The following is a 25,771-nucleotide window of genomic DNA, read 5'->3' on the forward strand; positions in this document are numbered from 1 at the left end:
AGACATAATGTGCTCCTAGTCACTTCTCACGACCAAGCCATGAGTCAGAATGGTCAAGGATTCCAAGGTCAGAAGTCAGGAGGGTATGAAGAGAGAAAATCGTGGTCACGTAACGTTCCAAGGTTAGACTACTTGGAGGATAACGGATCTGAGCAAAAGAGGTTAAACAGAGGTATGGTCAGAATGAAGTCCAAGGCCAGGCAACAAAAGATCATGCATACAGAACTCAAGGCACAAGAAGTACAAACCTCACTAGCTGAATGTACATCTGGCAGAGGTCTGAGAGAAACCGCTCAGTTAAGTAGCATGGCATTTACCCGGGATAATGAACACTTGGAGACAGCTGACTGCTCCCAATCTAAGAATGGATAGTCAACCTGTCAATCAAGACACTAACATCTAAGCACGCCCCTGTACCAGATTGGTTGGCAAAGCTGTCAATTAAAGTAATGACAGCTTCAACACGTCCCTTTACCGGATTAGACGGCCAAGCTGTCAGTAACTGCGTCCCAGACACACTGAGGGGTGGAACCGTGACACAGCACAGTGTCTTCAAGGACCTATGAAGCAAAGCTTTCTCTGGCAAGGATGATTAGGTCTGACCAGATTTTATAGGGAGAGGAAATGACCAGATCAGGAACAGCTGTGAGATGGAGCTGCAAGTTTGTATCCAGCATAGAAAGGGTTGTTAACCTGTTCAGCACCAAATTAAACTAAATCCATTTAATGTGAAAAACAAACACATTGGCTAAATGGAAGATCTGTGATTCGCAATACATAGTGACTTTCTAACTGCAGATCTCCAAGTACGTGACCCGCTTGTGACACTTCCTCATGCTGTCCATGATTCCCTTTAAAGCTAGCTGGTTTAACTTCCTACATTAGCAATTTGATAATTATTTTGTTGATAAGTGTCTTTCAATGGAATTTCCATAATCATGTTAATACTTCAAGACCTTTTCAACCTTGGTTCACTAGGTTGTTCAGGAGAGACTTCCAGATGGAGAAATATGTCATTACTTGGATAATTTTCTATTTACTGGTTGTAAAAACTCTATATTATGCAATTATTTGTTGAATACATTTATTGAGTTTGAGGTTTGTAATTACTTTGGTTTGCTATCAGTCAATAAAAAGATCAATACAATACTTTTTTCCTGGAAAATCTGCCACTATTTTTGTTTGTATTTCAAACTTTACGCTATTTGTCATGCTGCACAAATAAAGTGATACCTTTATCCTATGGCTCAACAATCAAATACATGCTGAAAAAAACATTAGTTTTAAGGTTGCATTATTCTGAGAGCCATATGTTTTACAATTTTCCATTAGTAGAGTTGTATCAGTGCCTATTTCTGCATAACAAGCTTATGATTTCATTGGTACCATTTTGTGGTAAATGCAAATTTTTTATTGCATTTTATTATACTTTTTGGGAGGCGAAATGGACAATAAAAACAGAAATTCTAGATTATACAGTATATTTAAGTATTAACCCCTTAACGACCGCCGATACGCCTTTTAACGGCGGCCGCTAAGGGTACATAAACCACAGCGCCGTTAATTAACGGCGCTGTGGAAAAAGTAAATAGCGCCCCCCAGAGTCGGATTTTCTCCGGGATAAGCAATGAAATAGGGCGCACTACCAACATATAAGCCTAATATAAAAAAAAAAAATTATCCATAAATACGGGGTGCAAGCGAGTGAGAAAACGACCAAATATAACCAGCAGAAAGAAAAGTATCACTCCAGTTATGCACACCACGTATAAAAAATGGAAACATAATGTAGGAAAAAACACAAGATTTTATTGACACACAACATAATAAAACATACTTAAAAACAGAAAGGCAAGGCCCTGTCCATAACACTCAGTAAATACAGAATATAATAATATATATAACCCATAATAAGAATACTGATAACCAATGCTATAAGCCTGCCTGTACCCTAGGACTAGATGCAGACCATACGTGGCCAGCTCACAGGACAAACTAACCAACCCAGGCGGATGTATACAAAATCCTAAGTGGCCAGTAAACACCCAAATAGTGCATTTAGCCCGAACGGCTCATGGGACAAAAATATCTACCCTAAGCCAGTAAGGCAACAGGATCCCAAAATAACAGTGGGAGGAGAAAAAAAAGCACTGGAACCGCCAGGAAAAACCTCAGAGCACTAGAAGAAGGGGTTACCCAAGTGGTGACCAGAGCGGAGTCCGTGGGCAGCCAAGCAAGCAGGACAGGGACCAGAGCAGCCCCACGCGTATCGCCCTTCAAGAGAGGGCTTCGTCAGGGGATTTTCTCCGGGGTCTCGGCTGCCGGGGGTAGTCGAGACCCCAGAGAACATGATTCGGGGGTTTTTTTACCGACCCCGCATTTGCGATCGCCGGTAATTAACCGTTTACCAGCGATCGCAAAAAAAAACCGCGATTTCTTTTTAATTTCTCTGTCCTCCGATGTGATCGCACATCAGAGGACAGAGAAATGGGGTCCCAGGTAGCTCCCAATACTTACCTGTCTCCCCCGGTGCTCCTCGTGGCTCCCGATGGGCGCCGCCATCTTCAAAATGGCGGGCGCATGCGCAGTGCGCCCGCCGACCGGCACCTGGAGAATCTTTGGGGTCTCGGCTGCCGGGGGTAGCCGAGACCCCCAAAGAACATGATCGGGGTCGGTTTTACCGACCCCTGTTTTGCGATCGCCGGTAATTAACTGTTTACCGGCGTGTTGTGAATTCTGCTTTTGGGCTCCCTCCGGTGGTTGTAGGTGGTAATGCAGTTGTCCCTGGGCTGCAGTCTTGGACAGGTGTATCTGCTGATTGCAATTCTGACTGGGGTATTTAGGTTTGCAGGACTCATTAGTCCTTGCCAGTTGTCAATGTTTCTTGGGAAGTGTTGGGTCTCTGTCTGGCTTCTCCTGCTTAGCTGCCAATTCAGCAAAGATAAGTGTCTGTTTCTTTTTCTATGGCACACAAGCTGTGTGCTTGTTTTTTTTATTGTATTCCTGCTCTGTGTGTAGGAGTCTCTGGAGTTGCAGATATACGTTCCACGTCTTTAGTTAGATGGAGGAATTTTTTGTAAAATCTGCTGTGGATATTTTTGGAAGGGTTTTAATACTGACCGCACAGAACTCTGTCCTATCCTTTCCTATTTTAGCTAGAGTGGCCTCTTGTGCTTAATCCTGGTTTCTGCCTGTGTTTGTCTTTCCTCTCCTACTCACAGCCAATATTTGTGGGGGGCTGCCTATCCTTTGGGGTTCTGCTCTGAGGCAAGGTAGTATTCCTATTTCCATCTATAGGGGTATTTAGTCCTCCGGCTGTGACGAGGTGTCTAGGATTTGTTAGGTACACTGTTATGATCAGGTGGCCTTGGAGCAGCATGAAAAGACCTGCGCTGGAGCATTGGTAACTTTACTGACCGCAAACCCTGATCCTATCACCGCAACTAGAAGTAGCCGTGGGGTGTGCCTAACCAGACCTAGACACCTCGACACAGCCTAAGGACTAAATATCCCTAAAGATGGAAATAGGAAAACTCTCTTGCCTCAGAGTAGATCCCCAAAGGATAGGTAGCCCCCCACAAATAATGACTGTGAGTAGGAGAGGAAAAGACACACGCAGACAGAAAACAGGGATAAGCAAAGGAGACCACTTCTACCTAGATAGGAAAGGAAAGTACAGGATACTATGCGGTCAGCATAAAACACTACAAAATATCCACAGCAGAAAAATACAAAAACTCCACCACCTAAACTAAAGATGTGGAGAGTATATCTGCGACTCCAGCGAGTCCAACTAGACTGAGAAAAACATCAGGCACAGTCTAGCAGGAACAAAATAGAAACAAGATAAGCACAGAAAATAAACACACAGCAGTGTGTCAAAAAAATGAAGCAAACACTTATCTTAGCTGAATTGGCAGCAAGCAGGAGAGGCCAGGCAGAGGACCAACACTTCCAAAGGAACATTGACTACTGGCAAGGACTAATGAATCCTGCACAGCTAAATACCCCAGTCAGAATTGCAATTAGCAGAAACACTTGTCCAAGACTGCTGCTCAGGTATAACTGGATTACCATCAACAACCACCGGAGGGAGCCCAAGAGCAGAATTCACAACAGTACCCCCCCCTTGAGGAGGGGTCACCGAACCCTCACCAGAGCCCCCAGGCCGGTCAGGACGAGCAAGATGAAAGGCACGAACCAAATGGACATGGACATCAGAGGCCGAAACCCAAGAATTATCCTCCTGGCCATAACCCTTCCATTTGACAAGGTACTGAAGCTTCCGCCTCGAAAAACGAGAATCCAAAATCTTCTCAACCACATATTCCAACTCTCCATCGACCAACTCAGGGGCTGGAGGATCAACAGAGAACAACGGGCTCCACATATTTCCGCAACAAAGATCTATGGAAGACATTATGGATAGCAAAAGAGGCCGGAAGCGCCAGACGAAAAGACACCGGATTAATAATCTCAGAAATCCTATAAGGACCAATAAACCAAGGCTTAAACTTAGGAGAAGAAACCTTCATAGGAACATGACGGGAAGATAACCAAACCAGATCCCCAACCCGGAGCCGGGAACCAACACAGCGACGTCAGTTAGCAAAACGTTGAGCCTCCTCCTGAGACAACACCAAATTGTCCACTACCTGAGCCCAAATCTGCTGCAACCTGTCAACCACAGAATCCTGCCCAGAAGAAAAACGAGGATGAAAACCAAAATTACAAAAAAAAGGCGAAACCAAAGTAGCCGAACTATCGCGATTATTAAGGGCAAACTCGGCCAATGGCAAAAAAGCCACCCAATCATCCTGATCAGCAGACACAAAGCATCTCAAATAAGTCTCCAAAGTCTGATTAGTACGCTCGGTCTGGCCATTTGTCTGAGGATGAAATGCAGAAGAAAAAACAAATCAATGCCCAGCCTAGCACAGAAGGCCCGCCAAAACCTAGAAACAAACTGGGAACCTCTGTCGGCCACAATATTCTCAGGAATACCATGCAAACGGACCACATGCTGAAAAAACAACAGAACCAAATCAGAAGAAGAAGGCAATTTAGGCAAAGGCACCAAATGAACCATCTTAGAGAATCGGTCACAAACAACCCAGATAACAGACATCCTCTGGGAAACAGGAAGATCGGAAATAAAATCCATAGAAATATGTGTCCAGGGCCTCTCAGGGACCGGCAATGGCAAAAGCAACCCACTAGCACGGGAGCAACAAGGCTTGGCCCGCGCACAAGTCCCACAGTCCCATTAAGGCTGATGCCATCTCTAGGAGTTTTTTGCCTGATTCTCCTGAGGTCTTAGAACCGGTCGGTATTCTGAAAGAAGGGGTGGTCCTTTCTGCCATTTCCCCTGATTTACGATGGGTTCTTCAGGAATTTCAGGCTGACAAACCTGATCGCTGTCCTGTGGGGAAACTGTTTGTTCCTGACAGATGGACTAGTAGAGTGATTTCTGAGGTTCACTGTTCCGTGTTGGCTGGTCATCCTGGCATTTTTGGTACCAGAGACTTGGTTGGTAGGTCCTTTTGGTGGCCTTCTTTGTCGCGTGATGTGCGTTCTTTTGTGCAGTCCTGTGGGACTTGTGCACGGGCCAAGCCTTGTTGTTCCCGTGCTAGTGGGTTTCTGTTGCCATTGCTTGTCCCTGAGAGGCCCTGGACGCATATTTCTATGGATTTTATTTCTGATCTTCCGGTTTCCCAGAGGATGTCGGTTATCTGGGTTGTTTGTGACCAGTTCTCTAAGATGGTTCATTTGGTGCCTTTGCCTAAATTGCCTTCCTCTTCGGATTTGGTTCCATTGTTCTTTCAGCATGTGGTCGGTTTGCATGGTATTCCGGAGAATATTGTGTCCGACAGAGGTTCCCAGTTTGTTTCTAGGTTTTGGCGGGCCTTTTGTGCTAGGCTGGGCATTGATTTGTCTTTTTCTTCTGCGTTTCATCCTCAGACAAATGGTCAGACCGAGCGAACTAATCAGACTTTGGAGACTTATTTGAGATGCTTTGTGTCTGCTGATCAGGATGATTGGGTGGCTTTCTTGCCATTGGCCGAGTTTGCCCTTAATATTCAGGATAGTTCGGCTGTCACGCCCGCACATACTTACCCATCTTCTTCCATCCCGCGGCGCACTCACGATCCTGTCCCTCGCCGCTCTGCATCTTCTTTCACGCATGCGCGGTCGCGTCTCCTCCGGCGCTGAGCCCTCTGGGAGGTCGCGACCCGATAGCTCCGCCCCAACATGGCGGCGCCCGTCGGCTATTTCTTCTCGGCATCTTCCTAGGTAAGACGCCTTTGCTTTGTAGGTGCACTGTCTTCCGTCAGTGTTCCTATGCCCTAGGCTCCCCTGTATCTGTGTCTTTTCCCAGCTTAGTTCTTGCTTTGTCTCAGTGTTCCTGCTGTGTCCTGCAAAAAGTCCGTGTTCCTGCTGTGTCCTGCCAAAGTTCCGTGTTCCTGCTGTGTCCTGCCAAAGTCCGTGTTCCTGCTGTGTTCTGCCAAAGTTCCGTGTTCCTGCTGTGTTCTGCCAAAGTTCCGTGTTCCTGCTGTGTCCTGCCAAGTTCCGTGTTCCTGCTGTGTCCTGCCAAGTTCCGTGTTCCTGCTGTGTCCTGCCAAAGTTCCGTGTTCCTGCTGTGTCCTGCCAAGTTCCGTGTTCCTGCTGTGTCCTGCCAAGTTCCGTGTTCCTGCTGTGTCCTGCCAAAGTTCCGTGTTCCTGCTGTGTCCTGCCAAGTTCCGTGTTCCTGCTGTGTCCTGCCAAGTTCCGTGTTCCTGCTGTGTCCTGCCAAAGTTCCGTGTTCCTGCTGTGTCCTGCCAAAGTCCGTGTTCCTGCTGTGTTCTGCCAAAGTCCGTGTTCCTGCTGTGTTCTGCCAAAGTTCCGTGTTCCTGCTGTGTCCTGCCAAGTTCCGTGTTCCTGCTGTGTCCTGCCAAGTTCCGTGTTCCTGCTGTGTCCTGCCAAGTTCCGTGTTCCCGCTGTGTCCTGTCAAGTTCCGTGTTCCTGCCGTGTCCTGCCAAGTTCCGTGTTCCTGTCATTATCAGTTAAGTCTTGTTTTCCTAATATTCCCCGCCATTCTAATAGCTCTGTGGTCTCCTTCTATATCTTGGGTCGCCCCTTTGGCTCTAGCTGTTGTGTCTCCAATACTCCGAGGTCCTGCTCCTAACACTCCCTGTATAGGGGGTGATTCCATCTGGTCCGCTCGACCCCGGGGGCTCTAGAGTCACGACCCAGAGGGTCCACTCTCGGATTTCTGTCCGAATCCCTACAGTAAGCAAAGGACATGGACCCCGCTGGGGCCTCTGCTGCGCAAAAAGAGCTACTCTTTTTGCGGGAGAATCAGTCCCGTATAATGTCCTTTATGAAAGCTATGGATTCTCGCCTGTCTACACTCCTGCCCTCTGATCCTGGCAACGCCGCTCTACTTGTTGGCCTACAGCAAGAGTTAGCTCAGCAGCGTGACACCCAGGCCCATATTCTTAGTTATATGTCTTCAATAGACGATCGGCTGCTTTCTATCCAGACAGCCGCTTCTACATCTGCTCCGGCTTCCCACCCTCCACCCCGCTTGGCTAAACCGCCTCGGTACAATGGGGATCCTAAGTCCTGCCGAGGATTTTTAAACCAATGCCGTCTTCACTTTGAGCTTCTGCCCCAGCGTTACCCAACGGATCGGTCCAAGGTTGCTTTTTTGATTTCCCATCTGGAGGGTGACGCCTTGGCATGGGTTAATCCACTCTGGGAGCGAGACGATCCCCTAGTCTCCCGGTTGTCTGAATTTTTGGAGACTTTCCGTCTTGTCTTTGACGAACCTGGACGTCTGGCCTCTACTACTGAAGCTCTACTGTCTCTCCATCAGGGATCGTTATCCGTAGGCCAGTACGCTATTCAGTTCGCACCCTCTCCTCTGACTTAGGCTGGAACAATGAGGCGTTAGTGGGTGCTTTCTGGAGGGGTCTCTCTGGGCGCATAAAAGATGAGTTAGCTGGTCGGGACACCCCTACAGTTTTGGAGGAATTAATTTCCTTAGCTACCCGCATTGACCTTCGGTTCCAAGAACGCGCCCGAGAGCGGAGATCTCTTCGTCCTTCTCCTGCCACCCGTAAGCCACTCAGCCCACAGCCTAGAACTTCCTCTCAGGCGTCCGCACTGGAATCTATGCAAATAGACCGTCTTAAGATGTCCGAACAACGACGTAAAGAGAGGCACACTCAGGGGTTATGTTTTTACTGCGGGAGTGCTGCTCATTTATTGCGGTCTTGCCCTGAACGTCCGGAAAAGTTCTCCGCCTAGGTCAGATAAGAGAGGCCTCCCTAGGTGTGTGTGATCCCTCTTAACCCCTCACTTTGTCCGTTCTTTTGCATATTGCTGGCAAGGGCATTTCTTTGGATGCTTATGTGGATTCAGGCGCAGCAGGGAATTTTATCAGGTTGGAAGAGGTTTTGAAATTCTCCGTTCCAGTCAAAACCTTAGAGGCTCCTGTGATTCTTGCATCTGTGGATGGTAAACCTTTACAGGAGACCATTACTCAAGTAACTCTTAAGGTGGAACTTCAAGTTGGGGCTCTGCATAAGGAGAGAATTGCATTTTATGTTTTAGCGGGTCTGTCTCATCCTATGCTTTTAGGTCTTCCTTGGTTACAGAATCACAAGCCCATTTTAGATTGGCGCAATGGCAATATCTTGCGCTGGGGAGAGCTTTGTCGGGAACGTTGTCTGCTGCCGGTGCGTCCTGTGGGGTCTTCCTCTAATTCTTCTCCTTCCTCTTCTTTTCCCGCCTTACCCTGTGTCTACAGCGCTTTTTCTGATGTCTTCAACAAGAAGGAGGCTGAGGGTCTCCTGCCTCACCGTCCCTATGATTGTCCCATAGATCTCGTGCCTGGAACTAACCCGCCCAGGGGAAGAATCTATCCTCTCTCTCCTGCTGAGACTCAAGCTATGTCTGAGTACATTCAAGAAAATCTTGCTAAAGGATTTATTCGCAAGTCTTCTTCTCCCGCCGGTGCAGGGTTTTTTTTTTGTGAAGAAGAAAGACGGTTCTCTTCGTCCCTGCATTGATTAACGAGGCCTAAACAACATCACGGTGAAGAACAAATATCCTCTGCCACTCATTCCGGAACTCTTCGACCGTCTTCGGGGTGCGCAAATTTTTACCAAATTAGATCTACGTGGCGCATACAATCTGGTTCGAATTCGTGCAGGTGATGAGTGGAAGACTGCCTTCAATACTCGTGACGGTCACTACGAATACTTAGTTATGCCGTTTGGTCTCTGCAACGCCCCCGCGGTTTTCCAGGAATTTGTGAACGATGTATTTCGGGATCTTCTCTACTCCTCAGTCGTAGTTTACCTTGATGACATTCTCATCTTTTCTCCGGATCTCTCCACTCATAGGCGAGATGTTCGCCGTGTTCTGCAACGGCTAAGAGAGAATCATCTGTTCGCTAAGATTGAGAAGTGCGTCTTTGAGCAATCTTCACTTCCCTTCCTTGGATATATTGTCTCAAGATCTGGCTTAGAGATGGATCCAGAGAAGGTTTCTGCTGTCCTGAATTGGCCTCGTCCTCTTGGAACAAAAGCAATCCAACGTTTCCTTGGCTTTGCCAACTACTATAGACAATTTATTCCTCATTTTTCTTCCATGACCAAGCCTATCTCTGCCGTAGTTCACAAGGGAGTCAACTCCAGTCTTTGGACCCCTGAGGCTGAAGAATCCTTTCAGTCCCTTAAACAAAGTTTCGCTACGGCCCCTGTGCTTCATCGTCCTGATGCTAATAGACCGTTTGTCCTTGAGGTCGACGCATCCTCTGTTGGAGCTGGAGCAGTACTTTTGCAAAGATCTTCGTCCGGACGTTTGGTGACCTGTGTTTTTTTTTCTAAAACCTTTTCTGCTCCTGAGCGTAACTACTCTATTGGGGATAAAGAACTATTGGCTATCAAGCTAGCCTTGGAAGAGTGGCGTTATCTCCTTGAGGGGTCTCTTCATCCATTCACCATTTACACAGACCACAAGAATCTGGCCTATATTCAGTCTGCCCAAAGACTAAATCCACGACAAGCCAGATGGTCTTTATTCTTCGGACGATTTGAATTTGAACTTCATTTCCGACCCGGAAATAAGAATGTCAAAGCGGATGCTCTTTCAAGATCCTTTCAGCCTCAGGACATTGAGGATTCTCCGGCTCACATCATTAACCCAGCGAAGATCGTCACTCTTGCTCCTCTAAGAGTGATTTCTGCTCCTCCTGGCAAGACTCTTGTGGCTAATCAAGACAAGGAGAGAGTTTTACGTTGGGGTCACTCCTCCAAAATTGCGGGTCATGTAGGAGTCAAGAAGACACTTTCTCTAATCTCTCGGCACTACTGGTGGCCATCTCTCCAACAAGACGTCACCGAATTCATCGCTTCTTGTTCTTCTTGTGCCAAAAAAAAAGTTCCTAGGCAGCTTCCTTCCGGTCTCCTGCATCCTCTGCCTGTACCTTCTGTCCCTTGGAGCCATATCGCTATGGACTTCATCACTGATCTACCTTGTTCCTCGAATTGCTCTGTCATCTTGGTTGTTGTAGATCGGTTCTCTAAGATGGCTCACTTCATCGCATTGCCTGGTTTGCCTTCCGCTCCTGAGTTGGCAAAGATCTTTTTACACCAGGTCTTCCGTCTTCATGGTTTTCCACATCATATAGTCTCAGACCGTGGAGTACAATTTACCTCACGTTTTTGGAGAGCTCTCTGCAGTCTATTGAAGGTTAACTTAGACTTCTCTTCCGCCTATCACCCTCAGTCCAACGGTCAAGTGGAGCGAGTTAATCAAGTTCTGACTACATATCTGCGACATTTTTCCAATGCACACCAAGATGACTGGGTCTCCCTTCTCCCCTGGGCTGAATTCTCATATAACAATCTTCCCAGTGAGTCTTCCTCCAAATCTCCCTTTTTTGTAGTTTATGGTCAACATCCGAACATTCCTCTTCCTGTTTCTCTTTCCTCGGGGGTACCGGCAGCGGATTTCTTGTCCCGGGAATTCTCTAAGATTTGGAATGAGACCAAAGTGGCTCTTGAAAGAGCTAGCCTTAATATGAAAAAGTTTGCTGATAAGAAGCGTTTGGATGCTCCTCCATATTCTCCGGGTGATAGAGTTTGGCTCTCCTCTCGCTATATCAAGCTTAAAATTCCCTCTTACAAACTGGGTCCTCGCTATATTGGTCCTTTTCCTATCTTGGGTCACATTAATGATGTCTCTTATAAATTGAAGCTACCTGCCTCTTTACGCATTCCCAATGCCTTCCATGTGTCTCTTCTCAAGCCCGCAGTGTTTAATCGTTTTCACTCCGCTACCTCTCTCTCTCCTCAGTCCTGTACTTCTGATGGAATCTTTAATGTTAAAGATATTCTTGCTAAAAAGGTAGTTAGGGGTAAAACCTATTTTTTGATTGATTGGGAGGGATTTGGTCCTGAGGAGAGGTCCTGGGAGCCCCGAGAGAACATCAATGCTCCCCTTATCATGAAAAGATTCCTTTCTAACCTTAAAAAGAGGGGGACTAAGGAGGGGGGTACTGTCACGCCCGCACATACTTACCCATCTTCTTCCATCCCGCGGCGCACTCACGATCCTGTCCCTCGCCGCTCTGCATCTTCTTTCACTGGCTCTCGGCGTTCAGCGTCTTTGCGCATGCGCGGTAGCGTCTCCTCCGGTGCTGAGCCCTCTGGGAGGTCGCGACCCGACAGCTCCGCCCCAACATGGCGGCGCCCATCGGCTATTTCTTCTCGGCGTCTTCCTAGGTAAGACGCCTTTGCTTTGTAGGTGCACTGTCTTCCGTCAGTGTTCCTATGCCCTAGGCTCCCCTGTATCTGTGTCTTTTCCCAGCTTAGTTCTTGCTTTGTCTCAGTGTTCCTGCTGTGTCCTGCCAAAGTCCGTGTTCCTGCTGTGTCCTGCCAAAGTTCCGTGTTCCTGCTGTGTCCTGCCAAAGTTCCGTGTTCCTGCTGTGTCCTGCCAAAGTCCGTGTTCCTGCTGTGTCCTGCCAAGTTCCGTGTTCCTGCTGTGTCCTGCCAAGTTCCGTGTTCCTGCTGTGTCCTGCCAAGTTCCGTGTTCCTGCTGTGTCCTGCCAAGTTCCGTGTTCCTGCTGTGTCCTGCCAAGTTCCGTGTTCCCGCTGTGTCCTGCCAAGTTCCGTGTTCCTGTCATTATCAGTTAAGTCTTGTTTTCCTAATATTCCCCGCCATTCTAATAGCTCTGTGGTCTCCTTCTATATCTTGGGTCGCCCCTTTGGCTCTAGCTGTTGTGTCTCCAATCCTCCGAGGTCCTGCTCCTAACACTCCCTGTATAGGGGGTGATTCCATCTGGTCCGCTCGACCCCGGGGGCTCTAGAGTCACGACCCAGAGGGTCCACTCTCGGATTTCTGTCCGAATCCCTACATCGGCTACTTTGGTTTCGCCTTTCTTTTGTAATTTTGGTTTTCATCCTCGGTTTTCTTCTGGGCAGGTTGAGCCTTCTGACTGTCCTGGTGTGGATTCTGTGGTTGACAGGTTGCAGCAGATTTGGGCTCATGTGGTGGACAATTTGGTGTTGTCTCAGGAGGAGGCTCAACGTTTTGCTAACCGTCGTCGGTGTGTTGGTTCCTGGCTTCGGGTTGGGGATCTGGTCTGGTTGTCTTCCCGTCTTGTTCCTATGAAGGTTTCTTCTCCTAAGTTTAAGCCTCGGTTTATTGGTCCTTATAGGATTTCTGAGATTATTAATCCGGTGTCTTTTCGACTGGCGCTTCCGACCTCTTTTGCGATCCATAATGTCTTCCATAGATCTTTATTGCGGAAATATGTGGAGCCCGTTGTTCCTTCTGTTGATCCTCCGGCCCCTGTGTTGGTTGATGGGGAGTTGGAATATGTTGTTGAGAAGATTTTGGACTCCCGTTTTTCGAGGCGGAAGCTTCAGTACCTTGTCAAATGGAAGGGTTATGGCCAGGAGGATAATTCTTGGGTTTTTGCCTCTGATGTCCATGCCGCTGATTTGGTTCGTGCCTTTCATCTGGCTCATCCTGATCGGCCTGGGGGCTCTGGTGAGGGTTCGGTGACCCCTCCTCAAGGGGGGGGTACTGTTGTGAATTCTGCTTTTGGGCTCCCTCCGGTGGTTGTAGGTGGTAATGCAGTTGTCCCTGGGCTGCAGTCTTGGACAGGTGTATCTGCTGATTGCAATTCTGACTGGGGTATTTAGGTTTGCAGGACTCATTAGTCCTTGCCAGTTGTCAATGTTTCTTGGGAAGTGTTGGATCTCTGTCTGGCTTCTCCTGCTTAGCTGCCAATTCAGCAAAGATAAGTGTCTGTTTCTTTTTCTATGGCACACAAGCTGTGTGCTTGTTTTTTGATTGTATTCCTGCTCTGTGTGTAGGAGTCTCTGAAGTTGCAGATATACGTTCCACGTCTTTAGTCAGAAGGAGGAATTTTTTGTATAATCTGCTGTGGATATTTTTGGAAGGGTGTTAATACTGACCGCACAGAACTCTGTCCTATCCTTTCCTATTTTAGCTAGAGTGGCCTCTTGTGCTTAATCCTGTTTTCTGCCTGTGTTTGTCTTTCCTCTCCTACTCACAGCCAATATTTGTGGGGGGCTGCCTATCCTTTGGGGTTCTGCTCTGAGGCAAGGTAGTATTCCTATTTCCATCTATAGGGGTATTTAGTCCTCTGGCTGTGACGAGGTGTCTAGGATTTGTTAGGTACACCCCACGGCTACTTCTAGTTGCGGTGTTAAGATCATGATATGCGGTCAGTATAGTTACCACCTACTCCAGTGAAAGTTTTCATGCTGCTCCAAGGTCACCGGATCATAACACAGCGACCGCAAAAAAAAAAAAAGCACAGTGTAATTTTCTGTCCTCTGATGTGATCAGAGGACAGAGAAATAGGGGGATGTTATGAACTGGTGATTCAGAACCACAATGGACCTAGTGGTTAAAAGCACACAAAGTGACCTGATAGTTACTAATAACATAGGACGAGCTCTGAGACATGGGAACTCTGCTGAACGCAATCCCTAATCCTATCATACCACACTAGAGGTAGCCGTGGAGCGCTCCTGACCAGACCTAGGCACCTCGGGCACAGCCTGAGAAACTAGCTAGCCCTGAAGATAGAAAAATAAGCCTACCTTGCCTCAGAGAAATTCCCCAAAGAAAAAGGCAGCCCCCCACATATAATAACTGTGAGTAAAGATGAAAATACAAACACAGAGATGAAATAGGTTTTAGCAAAGTGAGGCCCGACTTACTGAATAGACCGAGAATAGGAAAGATAGCTTTGCGGTCAGCACAAAAACCTACAAACAACCACGCAGAGGGCGCAAAAAGACCCTCCGCACCGACTAACGGTACGGAGGTGCTCCCTCTGCGTCTCAGAGCTTCCAGCAAGCAAGAAAAACCAATATAGCAAGCTGGACAGAAAATATAGCAAACAAAAGTAACACAAGCAGAACTTAGCTTATGCAGGGCAGACAGGCCACAAGAACGATCCAGGAGAGAGCAAGACCAATACTGGAACATTGACTGGAGGCCAGGAACAAAGAACTAGGTGGAGTTAAATAGAGCAGCACCTAACGACTTAACCTCATCACCTGAGGAAGGAAACTCAGAAGCCACAGCCCCACTCACATCCACCAGAGGAAGCTCATAGACAGAACCAGCCGAAGTACCACTCATGACCACAGGAGGGAGCTTGACCACAGAATTCACAACAGGGGGATTCGGGGACCCTATTATACTCACCAGTGTCCCTGGGTCCTCCTGCTGCTCCTTCTGGCCGCCGGCATCTTCTTGGCAAAAGAAAATGGCGGGCGCATGCGCAGTGCGCCCGCCATCTGTCGCCATCTGCCGGCCGGCAGGAGAAGAGCAGTTGGGGCTAAAATTAGGGTTAGGGTTAGTGCTAGGGTTAGGGCTAGGGTTAGGGTTAGGGCTAGGGTTAGGGCTAGGGTTAGGGTTATGGCTAGGGTTAGGGCTTGGGTTAGAGTTAGGGTTAGGGCTAGGGTTAGGGCTGGGGTTAGGGTTGGGGCTAAATTTAGGGTTAAGGTTGGGGCTAAATTTAGGGTTAGGGTTGGGGCTAAATTTAGGGTTAGGGTTGGGGCTAAATTTAGGGTTAGGCTTCTTTCACACTTATGTCGGTACGGGGCCATCGCAATGCGTCGGCCCGACATACCGACGCACGTTGTGAAAATTGTGCACAACGTGGGCAGCGGATGTAGTTTTTCAACGCATCCACTGCCCAATCTATGTCCTGGAGAGGAGTGGGCGGAGTTATGGCCACGCATGTGCGGTCAGAAATGGTGGAAGCGACGTACAAAAAAACGTTACATTGAACTTTTTTGTGCCGACGGTCCACCAAAACACAACTGATCCAGTGCACGACGGACGCGACGTGTGGCCATCCGTCACGATCCGTCGGCAATACAAGTCTATGGGCAAAAAACGCATCCTGCGGGCACATTTGCAGGATCAGTTTTTTGTCCAAAACGACGGATTGCGATGGATGCCAAACGACGCAAGTGTGAAAGTAGCCTTAGGGCTAGGGTTAGCGTTGGGGCTAAAGTTAGGGCTAGGGTTGGGGCTAAAGTTAGGGTTAGAGTTGGGATTAGGGTTAGGGTTTGGATTAGGGTTGGCATTAGGGTTACGCTTGGGATTAAGGTTAGGTTTGGGATTAGGGTTAAGGTTAGGGTTGTGATTAGGGGTGTATTGGAATTAGGGTCAGGTTTGAGGTTAGGGTTGAGATTAGGATTAGGGGTGTGTTGGATTTAGGGTTTTGATTAGGGTTATGGTTAGGGTTGACATTAGGGTTGTTTTGGGGTAAGGGTTGTGATTATCGTTAGGGTTAGTGATTAAGATTATGGATCGGGTTGGGATTAGGGTTAGGGGTGTGTTGTGGTTAGGGTTGGAGCTAGAATTGGGGGGTTTACACTGTTTAGGTACATCAGGGGGTCTCCAAACACGACAGCCAATTTTGCGCTCAAAAAGTCAAATGGTGCTCCCTCCCTTCTGAGCTCTGCCGTGCACCCAAACAGTGGTTTACCCCCACATACGGCACATCAGTGCACTCGGGACAAATTGGACAACAACTGTTGGGGTCCGATTTCTCTTGTTACCCTTGTGAAAATAAAAACTTGGGGGCTAAAAAATATTTTTTGTGGAAAAAAAAATATTTTTTATTTTCACGACTCTGCATTCTAAACTTCTGTGAAGCACTTGGGCATTCAAAGTTCTCACCACACATCTAGATAAGTTCCATGGGGGGGTCTAGTTTCCAAAATGGAGTCACTTTTGGGGGGTTTCCACTGTTTAGGCACATCAGGGGCTCTCTAAACGTGACATGGCGTCCGATCTCAATTCCAGCCAATTCTGTATTGAAAAAGTCAAACGGCGCTCCTTCACTTCCAAGTTCTGCGGTGCACCTAAACAGTGGTTTACCCCAACATATGGGGTATTGGCATATTCAGGAGAAATTGCATAACAAAATTTATGGTTACATTTCTGTTTTTACACTTGTGAAAATAAAAAAAATGGTTCTGAATTAAAATGTTTGCAAAAAAAAGTTAAATGTTCATTTTTTCCTTCCACATTGTTTCAGTTCCTGTGAAGCACGTAAAGAGTTAATAAACTTCTTGAATGTGGTTTTGAGAACCTTGAGGGGTGTAGTTTTTAGAATGATGTCACACTTCATTATTTTCTATCATATAGACCCCTCTCAATGACTTCAAATGTGATGTGGTCCCTAAAAAAAAATGGTGTTGTAAAAATGAGAAATTGCTGGTCAACTTTTAATCCTTATAACTCCCTAACAAAAAAAAATTTTGTTTCCAAAATTGTGCTGATGTAAAGTAGACATGTGGGAAATGTTATTTATTAACTATTTTTCATGACCTATCTCTCTGATTTAAGGGCATAAAAATACAAAGTTTGAAAATTGCAAAATTTTTAAAATTGTCGCCATATTTCCGTTTTTTTCATAAATAATCGCAAGTAATATCGAAGAAATGTTACCATTAACATGAAGTACAATATGTGATGAAAAAACATTCTCAGAATCAGCGGGATCCGTTGAAGCGTTCCAGAGTTATAACCTCATAAATTGACAGTGGTCAGAATTGCAAAAATTGGCTCAGTCATTAAGTACCAAATTGGCTCTGTCACTAAGGCTTGAGTCACACTAGCGAGTTTTACGGACGTATGAGTGCAGAAAATACGTCCATAAAACACGCCTAACAAACGTCCCAATTATTCTCTATGCCCCTGCTCCTATCTGCCATATTTTACTGATCAGTATTATACGGCTTTCTACGGCCGTAGAAAATAGCAGCATGCTGCGTTTGTCACCGTATTGCGCAAAAAAAAGCCAATGAAAGTCTATGGAAGCCAGAAAAATACGGATTACACACGGACCAGCAGTGTGACTTGCGAGAAATACGCAGCGGTGTTAGAGAGAAAAGCCGGCAATTCAGTGGGGTGTACAGTAAAATCACACTGACAGCTTACAGTAGAATAGGTAGAATAAATGTGTACACATAGAATAGGTATATATATATACAGTTAGGGCCAGAAATATTTGGACAGTGACACAATTTTCGCAAGTTGGGCTCTGCATGCCACCACATTGGATTTGAAATGAAACCTCTACAACAGAATTCAAGTGCAGATTGTAACGTTTAATTTGAAGGGTTGAACAAAAATATCTGATAGAAAATGTAGGAATTGTACACATTTCTTTACAAACACTCCACATTTTAGGAGGTCAAAAGTAATTGGACAAATAAACATAACCCAAACAAAATATTTTTATTTTCAATATTTTGTTGCAAATCCTTTGGAGGCAATCACTGCCTTAAGTCTGGAACCCATGGACATCAGCAAACGCTGGGTTTCCTCCTTCTTAATGCTTTGCCAGGCCTTTACAGCCGCAGCCTTCAGGTCTTGCTTGTTTGTGGGTCTTTCCGTCTTAAGTCTGGATTTGAGCAAGTGAAATGCATGCTCAATTGGGTTTAGATCTGGAGATTGACTTGGCCATTGCAGAATGTTCCACTTTTTGGCACTCATGAACTCCTGGGTAGCTTCGGCTGTATGCTTGGGGTCATTGTCCATCTGTACTATGAAGCGCCGTCCAATCGACTTTGCAGCATTTGGCTGAATCTGGGCTGAAAGTATATCCCGGTACACTTCAGAATTCATCCGGCTACTCTTGTCTGCTCTTATGTCATCAATAAACACAAGTGACCCAGTGCCATTGAAAGCCATGCATGCCCATGCCATCACGTTGCCTCCACCATGTTTTACAGAGGATGTGGTGTGCCTTGGATCATGTGCCGTTCCCTTTCTTCTCCAAACTTTTTTCTTCCCATCATTCTGGTACAGGTTGATCTTTGTCTCATCTGTCCATAGAATACTTTTCCAGAACTGAGCTGGCTTCTTGAGGTGTTTTTCTGCAAATTTAACTCTGGCCTGTCTATTTTTGGTATTGATGAATGGTTTGCATCTAGATGTGAACCCTTTGTATTTACTGTCATGGAGTCTTCTCTTTACTGTTGACTTAGAGACAGATACACCTACTTCACTGAGAGTGTTCTGGACTTCAGTTGATGTTGTGAACGGGTTCTTCTTCACCAAATTAAGTATGCGGCGATCATCCACCACTGTTGTCATCCGTGGACGCCCAGGCCTTTTTGAGTTCCCAAGCTCACCAGTCAATTCCTTTTTTTTCACAACCAGCAGAGGGCGCCTCACCGCAAATGAAGGTAAATATAGGTCATTGACCTACTTTACCTTCATTCTCCGGGGTTTTGCAGCAAGGAGCAGCGCTGCATTAGCAGAGCTCCTTCCTGCAAAATATTTTAACCCCTTCAGATGGATTTACATCGTGGGACTTTACAGATCTTCGGAAGGTATGTATATTGTTGTTTTTTTTTTTTTTTTTTGTTACAGATCGAGGGTCTTCAGTGAGTGGATTGAGCGTAGAATAAAATATTACAACAACCTTTGTGATTTTTTCATTAAAATACTTTTTAATAATGTGTTTGGTTTTTTTTTAACCCTTTACTACTATTGCATTAATAATGGATAGGTGTCATAACTGACGCCTCTCCATTATTAATTTGGCTTAATGTCACCTTACAATAGCAAGGTGGCATTAACCCTTCATTACCCCATATCCCACCGCTACACGGGAATAGGAAGAGAGTGGCCAAGTGCCAGAATAGGCGCATCTTCCAGATGTGCCTTTTCTGGGGTGGCTGGGGGCAGATGTTTTTAGCCGGGGGGGGGGCCAATAACCATGGACCCTCTCCAGGCTATTAATATCTGCCCTCAGTCACTGGCTTTACTACTCTAGCGGAGAAAATTGCGCGGGAGCCCACGCCAATTTTTTACGCCATTTAACCCTTTAATTTAATAGCTAGAACGGCCAAATTTTGCATATACACACTACTAACATTAGTAGTGTGGAATATGCAAAAAAAATGGTGATATGAAATGTTTACTGTATTTAACCATGTCTCATATCATGTCGGGTTTAGGAAGGAGATAGCAAAAGCCGGTAATTGAATTACCGGCTTTAAAGCTATCTAGCACTGTATGAAGTAATAATATATATACATATATGTGTCTACTGACATATACAGTGGGGCAAAAAAGTATTTAGTCAGTCAGCAATAGTGCAAGTTCCACCACTTAAAAAGATGAGAGGTGTCTGTAATTTACATCATAGGTAGACCTCAACTATGGGAGACAAACTGAGAAAAAAAAATCCAGAAAATCACATTGTCTGTTTTTTTAATATTTTATTTGCATATTATGGTGGAAAATAAGTATTTGGTCAGAAACAAAATTTCATCTCAATACTTTGTAATATATCCTTTGTTGGCAATGACAGAGGTCAAACGTTTTCTGTAAGTCTTCACAAGGTTGCCACACACTGTTGTTGGTATGTTGGCCCATTCCTCCATGCAGATCTCCTCTAGAGCAGTGATGTTTTTGGCTTTTCGCTTGGCAACACGGACTTTCAACTCCCTCCAAAGGTTTTCTATAGGGTTGAGATCTGGAGACTGGCTAGGCCACTCCAGGACCTTGAAATGCTTCTTACGAAGCCACTCCTTCGTTGCCCTGGCGGTGTGCTTTGGATCATTGTCATGTTGAAAGACCCAGCCACGTTTCATCTTCAATGCCCTTGCTGATGGAAGGAGGTTTGCACTCAAAATCTCACGATACATGGCCCCATTCATTCTTTCATGTACCCGGATCAGTCGTCCTGGCCCCTTTGCAGAGAAACAGCCCCAAAGCATGATGTTTCCACCACCATGCTTTACAGTAGGTATGGTGTTTGATGGATGCAACTCAGTATTCTTTTTCCTCCAAACACGACAAGTTGTGTTTCTACCAAACAGTTCCAGTTTGGTTTCATCAGACCATAGGACATTCTCCCAAAACTCCTCTGGATCATCCAAATGCTCTTTAGCAAACTTCAGACGGGCCCGGACATGTACTGGCTTAAGCAGTGGGACACGTCTGGCACTGCAGGATCTGAGTCCATGGTGGCGTAGTGTGTTACTTATGGTAGGCCTTGTTACATTGGTCCCAGCTCTCTGCAGTTCATTCACTAGGTCCCCCCGCGTGGTTCTGGGATTATTGCTCACCGTTCTTGTGATCATTCTGACCCCACGGGGTGGGATTTTGCGTGGAGCCCCAGATCGAGGGAGATTATCAGTGGTCTTGTATGTCTTCCATTTTCTAATTATTGCTCCCACTGTTGATTTCTTCACTCCAAGCTGGTTGGCTATTGCAGATTCAGTCTTCCCAGCCTGGTGCAGGGCTACAATTTTGTTTCTGGTGTCCTTTGACAGCTCTTTGGTCTTCACCATAGTGGAGTTTGGAGTCAGACTGTTTGAGGGTGTGCACAGGTGTCTTTTTATACTGATAACAAGTTTAATCAGGTGCCATTAGTACAGGTAATGAGTGGAGGAAAGAGGAGACTCTTAAAGAAGAAGTTACAGGTCTGTGAGAGCCAGAAATCTTGATTGTTTGTTTCTGACCAAATACTTATTTTCCACCATAATATGCAAATAAAATATTAAAAAAACAGACAATGTGATTTTCTGGATTTTTTTTCTCAGTTTGTCTCCCATAGTTGAGGTCTACCTATGATGTAAATTACAGACGCCTCTCATCTTTTTAAGTGGTGGAACTTGCACTATTGCTGACTGACTAAATACTTTTTTGCCCCACTGTATATATATATATATAGACAGTATATATGTTGTTGTTTTTTTTTTTACACATGGATCCCTTGTATAGCCATATGTTGGTTTTGCAAGCCTGCGAGAAAAACACGCAGTACGGATGCCATACGGATTACATACGGAGGATGCCATGCGCAAAATACGCTGACACACCCTGCCTACGAAGGAGCTACGGACCACTATTTTGGGGACTTTTCAGCGTATTACGGCCGTAATATACAGACCGTATTGTCTTACGCTGAGTGTGACTCCAGCCTAAGGGGTTAAACACCTTTGTTCCGTGGGACAGTGCAATCACAATAATTACCAAATTTACATTTTTTTTTATGTTTTGTTACTTTTGCACAAAAATATTTTTTTTTGTTCATCTCTAAAGATGAGAGAATTGCTTTGCCCAAGGGCTCTTTCACACGTCCGTGTCTCCGATACGTGTGGTGACAGTTTTCACATGTACCGGAGACACAGTCAAGTGAATGGGTCTGTGCACATGCCAGTGTGTTTCCAAGGACTGTGTGACTGTGGGCAAAACAGGCTAACTTGTCCATTTGTTACAGGCAGCACAGGCTGCAAAACGTCCCGAGACGCACATGTGCATGTGGATGACACACTGGGAAGTCATATGTGTGACACGTACTGGCGCCTGAGAAGCAGCGGTACAGTAAGCGCTGTTCCCCGGCACCAGGTGCTCAGCGTGAGCAAGGGAGAATGATGAGAGTTATATTCAAATGATAACAATGAGAGCATGTGGCGGCTGATGAGACTATAACCCATCAGCCTACACCTGCTGCCGCTAATATCAGTGAGAGCAGGTGGCGACTGATATGAGTATTCATCACCAACCGCCTGCACTATAAATAAATACATTTTAAAAAATCCGGCATAGATTCCCTTGTATTTTCTATCACCAGCCAGTCGGTGCTCTGTATACACAGAGCGCTGACTGAACCAGCACCAGCGCCGCTCCCCCATGACTGAAAGGGGAATGCTGCTGGGGAGAATAAAGTTAATCTTCTCTCTTAAACGTTAGGCTACGTGCAGGCGCCGGGGATCATAATAACGCTATTAACCTGCAGATTAACACCATATCTGAATGTTAATAGCATTTTTTCTGGTGACAGGTTCTCTTTAATGTCTCTATCAAAATATGCAAGAGTGTGCAAATGTGGAGATGTTTCCCAAGCAGAGTGTTGCAGGTACGTATTGGGTTGTATCAGGTATTGAGGAGCTTGTAGAGGGCTTTCAGACATCTGTGACATTGTGTCCTCAGTGAGATCCTGTATACCCTGGACAAGCTTCTGTTGACTTGTAGTGAGTTGCATTACCGGTCCCAGCAGATTATCCATATCCCACGGCAAAGGTGTCATTGCTGTTGCACCTTTGGGATCCATGGTCTTCAGATTCTGTTAGACTCACTTTGTGAAGTGGACCAGCTAAGTCCCAAGTTCAGTGGGTACATAGTCCCGGGTGTCACAGCAGTTGGTAGGATGAAACGAAGGGGGCAAGGACATGGTACACTCAAGAGTCTTAGGAGCCGCTGGACACATGTAATGTAGTCAGCAAGGAAAGAGGCAGGTTAGCATATTGTGCACATGAAGTGGAGAAAACCAAACAAAAAGTATTGAAACACAATCTGAAGACACAAGTTGGTGTGTCAGTGAGCCTTAAAAAGGCCTAGTGAGGCGATGTCATTGATTAATGCTAGGCAACTTGCAAAACCAGACGTGGACCACAACAGAGGGCAGCAGACCTAGTGGAAGGAAGCATGGACTGGAATATCATGGTCAGGTATTAAACAGATACAGGCTCAGCTTCTGAGCCCTCTTCACACACAGATTGGGCCAAACAATATTGGGCATCCAATAATAGTAAGGGGTTAAAATTGGGATTTGAGGTACATACGCACAATGTCAGTAAGAGGTCAAAACTGGGATATTGTCATGACTCTGGAAGGGATTACTCAGCCTCCGTTCTGGTCAGGGCAGGGTTAACTAGCCTCTCTCTGGTTCTGGGGCAGCTATTTAATGCTGCTGGTTCATGGGTCAGGTGTCGGTGATACTTCTGTTTACTCGGCTTGTGGTTGCTGACCTAGGTTATTCTATGTAATAGCTGTGCCTCAGTGTGTGTGCTTTGCTGTGTATGACCCAGGACTGTCCCCTGACTCCTGCCTCTGTTTTCTACTCGGTACTGTTCTGTCCTTCCTGGTTCTCTGACCCCCTTTCTTGTCTCGATTTACTCTTTGGTTTTGTGTCTGGTACCTTGCTCTCATCTGGCTTTTGACCCTTGGCTCCCTACTGACTACGTCGTTGTTCTCTGTTCTGTGCTCCGCGCTCTCAGCCATCTCCCCGTCCTCTCGTGCGGTAGCTCTGCCCCTCTGCAGTCACATGACTGTCCTGTCTCAGGTCCTGTGCTTACTGCGTGCCTTAGTATCTGTTCCTGTGCTCACTACGTGAACCGTGCTCCTTACACTTCCATCCCTTGGTCCCGGACCCAAGCTTGCGCCATCTAGGCTTTCCACAGTGACACTGTCAGTGTCACTACAGATATTAGGCTTCTTTAAAGTACACTTAAAAAAACATTTTTTTTATTTATCTATTTTTACAATACTTACTAGTCCTTACTAGTATAATATTTACTAGTACTATGATTGCATTGATAATACACTGCACTATTAATGTGCAGAGCATTACCTAAACTGGCAGGTAGCCTATTAAACCCTGTGAAGAATATTGGAGGTATAATTTCATGTCAATCATTTGTATAATATTTGGCTTGGGATTATAAAACCTTCTTCTTTTGTGCAGCTGTAACAGGAAACCTGGCTCAGCATGGAGGCCAAGCCTTCTCAGATTCAGAGAACAAATTCCAACCCCCAACAGCAGCTAGGATACAAGGTCCTACAGAAAAACCCAATGGTAATACCATGTGGTCTAACCGCTTTGTTGAGTCAGCTATGATTTCATAAGAAGAATATGGACTTATAGTACATCGTAGTCACACACCGGTTACATTTTCGAGATCTCTGGAACGGTCCAAACGCCTTCCAGGGTTTCGATCTATTCTAGCACCCTAGGGTGGGATTATACGTAGAATTAATGGCAAGAGCCAGGTGGAAAAGCTGTGTTTGATCTCAATGTGTAGCAGGGAACCGGCCAGATTACATCAAAACCGCCTCTCTAGGACAGTCCAATAAGGAGTTAACCCATCTTAGGTTTTGAAGTTTTTAGCTGCTCGTGGCAAAGTGGAGGGGATTTAGGTTCAGCCCAGAGAGCAGGAGGGGAGTGACCCAAAGGGAATAAAGGCTAGTGTAAGGTCATAGTAACATAGTAACATAGTTAGTAAGGCCGAAAAAAGACATTTGTCCATCCAGTTCAGCCTGTATTCCATCATAATAAATCCCCAGATTTACGTCCTTCTACAGAACCTAATAATTGTAGGATACAATATTGTTCTGCTCCAGGAAGACATCCAGGCCTCTCTTGAACCCCTCGACTGAGTTCGCCATCACCACCTCCTCAGGCAAGCAATTCCAGATTCTCACTGCCCTAACAGTAAAGAATCCTCTTCTATGTTGGTGGAAAAACCTTCTCTCCTCCAGACGCAAAGAATGCCCCCTTGTGCCCGTCACCTTCCTTGGTATAAACAAATCCTCAGCGAGATATTTGTATTGTCCCCTTATATACTTATACATGTGGTCATGTGGTCTCTCTCTGTGTTCAACGTGCTGTTTACTTCAAAAGTGTGGAACATGTCGAGTAACGTGCTGTGAAGGAACTAGAAACCAGCTAGCAGTTCATGCCCCTGTGGTCAAGCACACACGGACGAGCATCAAACTGGTAAGAGACATGATCCATTTGCTCATATCTTTTGTACTTCGACCGTATTTGCATATCTGGCCATTGTATATGTATAACCATTGTGCACATAGTGGTTTGTCTAGTGTGCCCTTAAGATGATTAAATATATAATTTAATCAAGGGCTGCTCTTTCATCTCCATCCATGAATCCTCACGTCCGTATTCTCGGTTTAACTTTCCATCTTACCGGGGCAGGTTTCTATAACTCGTTAATGGACTGTGCTTATATCTAACAAGGAACTGGTGATGGTCCTACCAGGCTGGCAATGGTCTCTTTCACTGGTGCGAGTGAAAGGGGCATTTCAGCCTGTCAGGGTTGTAGGCGAGTGTGGTGCCATGTCTGTGACTGTGTGGGCCACATCCTCTCACTCACCCTGCCTCCCTGGGCCTGTGTGGACAGAGGGTGTCTGTGTAAAACTGTACCAAGCTGACCTTGTCTGTGACCGTATCCCCAGGTAGTGCAGAACGTCACATTGGTGCAAGTAGGGAGACTGCACTATTGATCCTTGTAATAGTGACGTTAGGCAGGGTGGGGAGGTGCGGGTTTATCACAGACTCCGACTCGAGTGAGATCTGGTGGTATTTGGTATATAGCAGACACAAAGGCCATCGCTGCCATAGCAAACATTGGCACTACGCAATCACACTGCGGGGGTGCCGATGGGCTGA

The 25,771-nt window shown here is 46.0% G+C and overlaps 1 protein-coding gene across 1 annotated transcript in view; it reads right to left on the reverse strand.

Moving 5' to 3' along the window:
• The window catches only part of CIMAP1D (CIMAP1 family member D), a 130,579-nt gene that overhangs the window by 91,594 nt on the left and 13,214 nt on the right, over nt 1-25,771 (reverse strand). The gene's annotated exons all lie outside the window — the stretch shown is intronic.

The sequence above is a fragment of the Ranitomeya imitator genome, chromosome 1 (assembly GCF_032444005.1).
Source record: "Ranitomeya imitator isolate aRanImi1 chromosome 1, aRanImi1.pri, whole genome shotgun sequence".
Taxonomy (NCBI): Eukaryota; Metazoa; Chordata; class Amphibia; order Anura; family Dendrobatidae; genus Ranitomeya; species Ranitomeya imitator.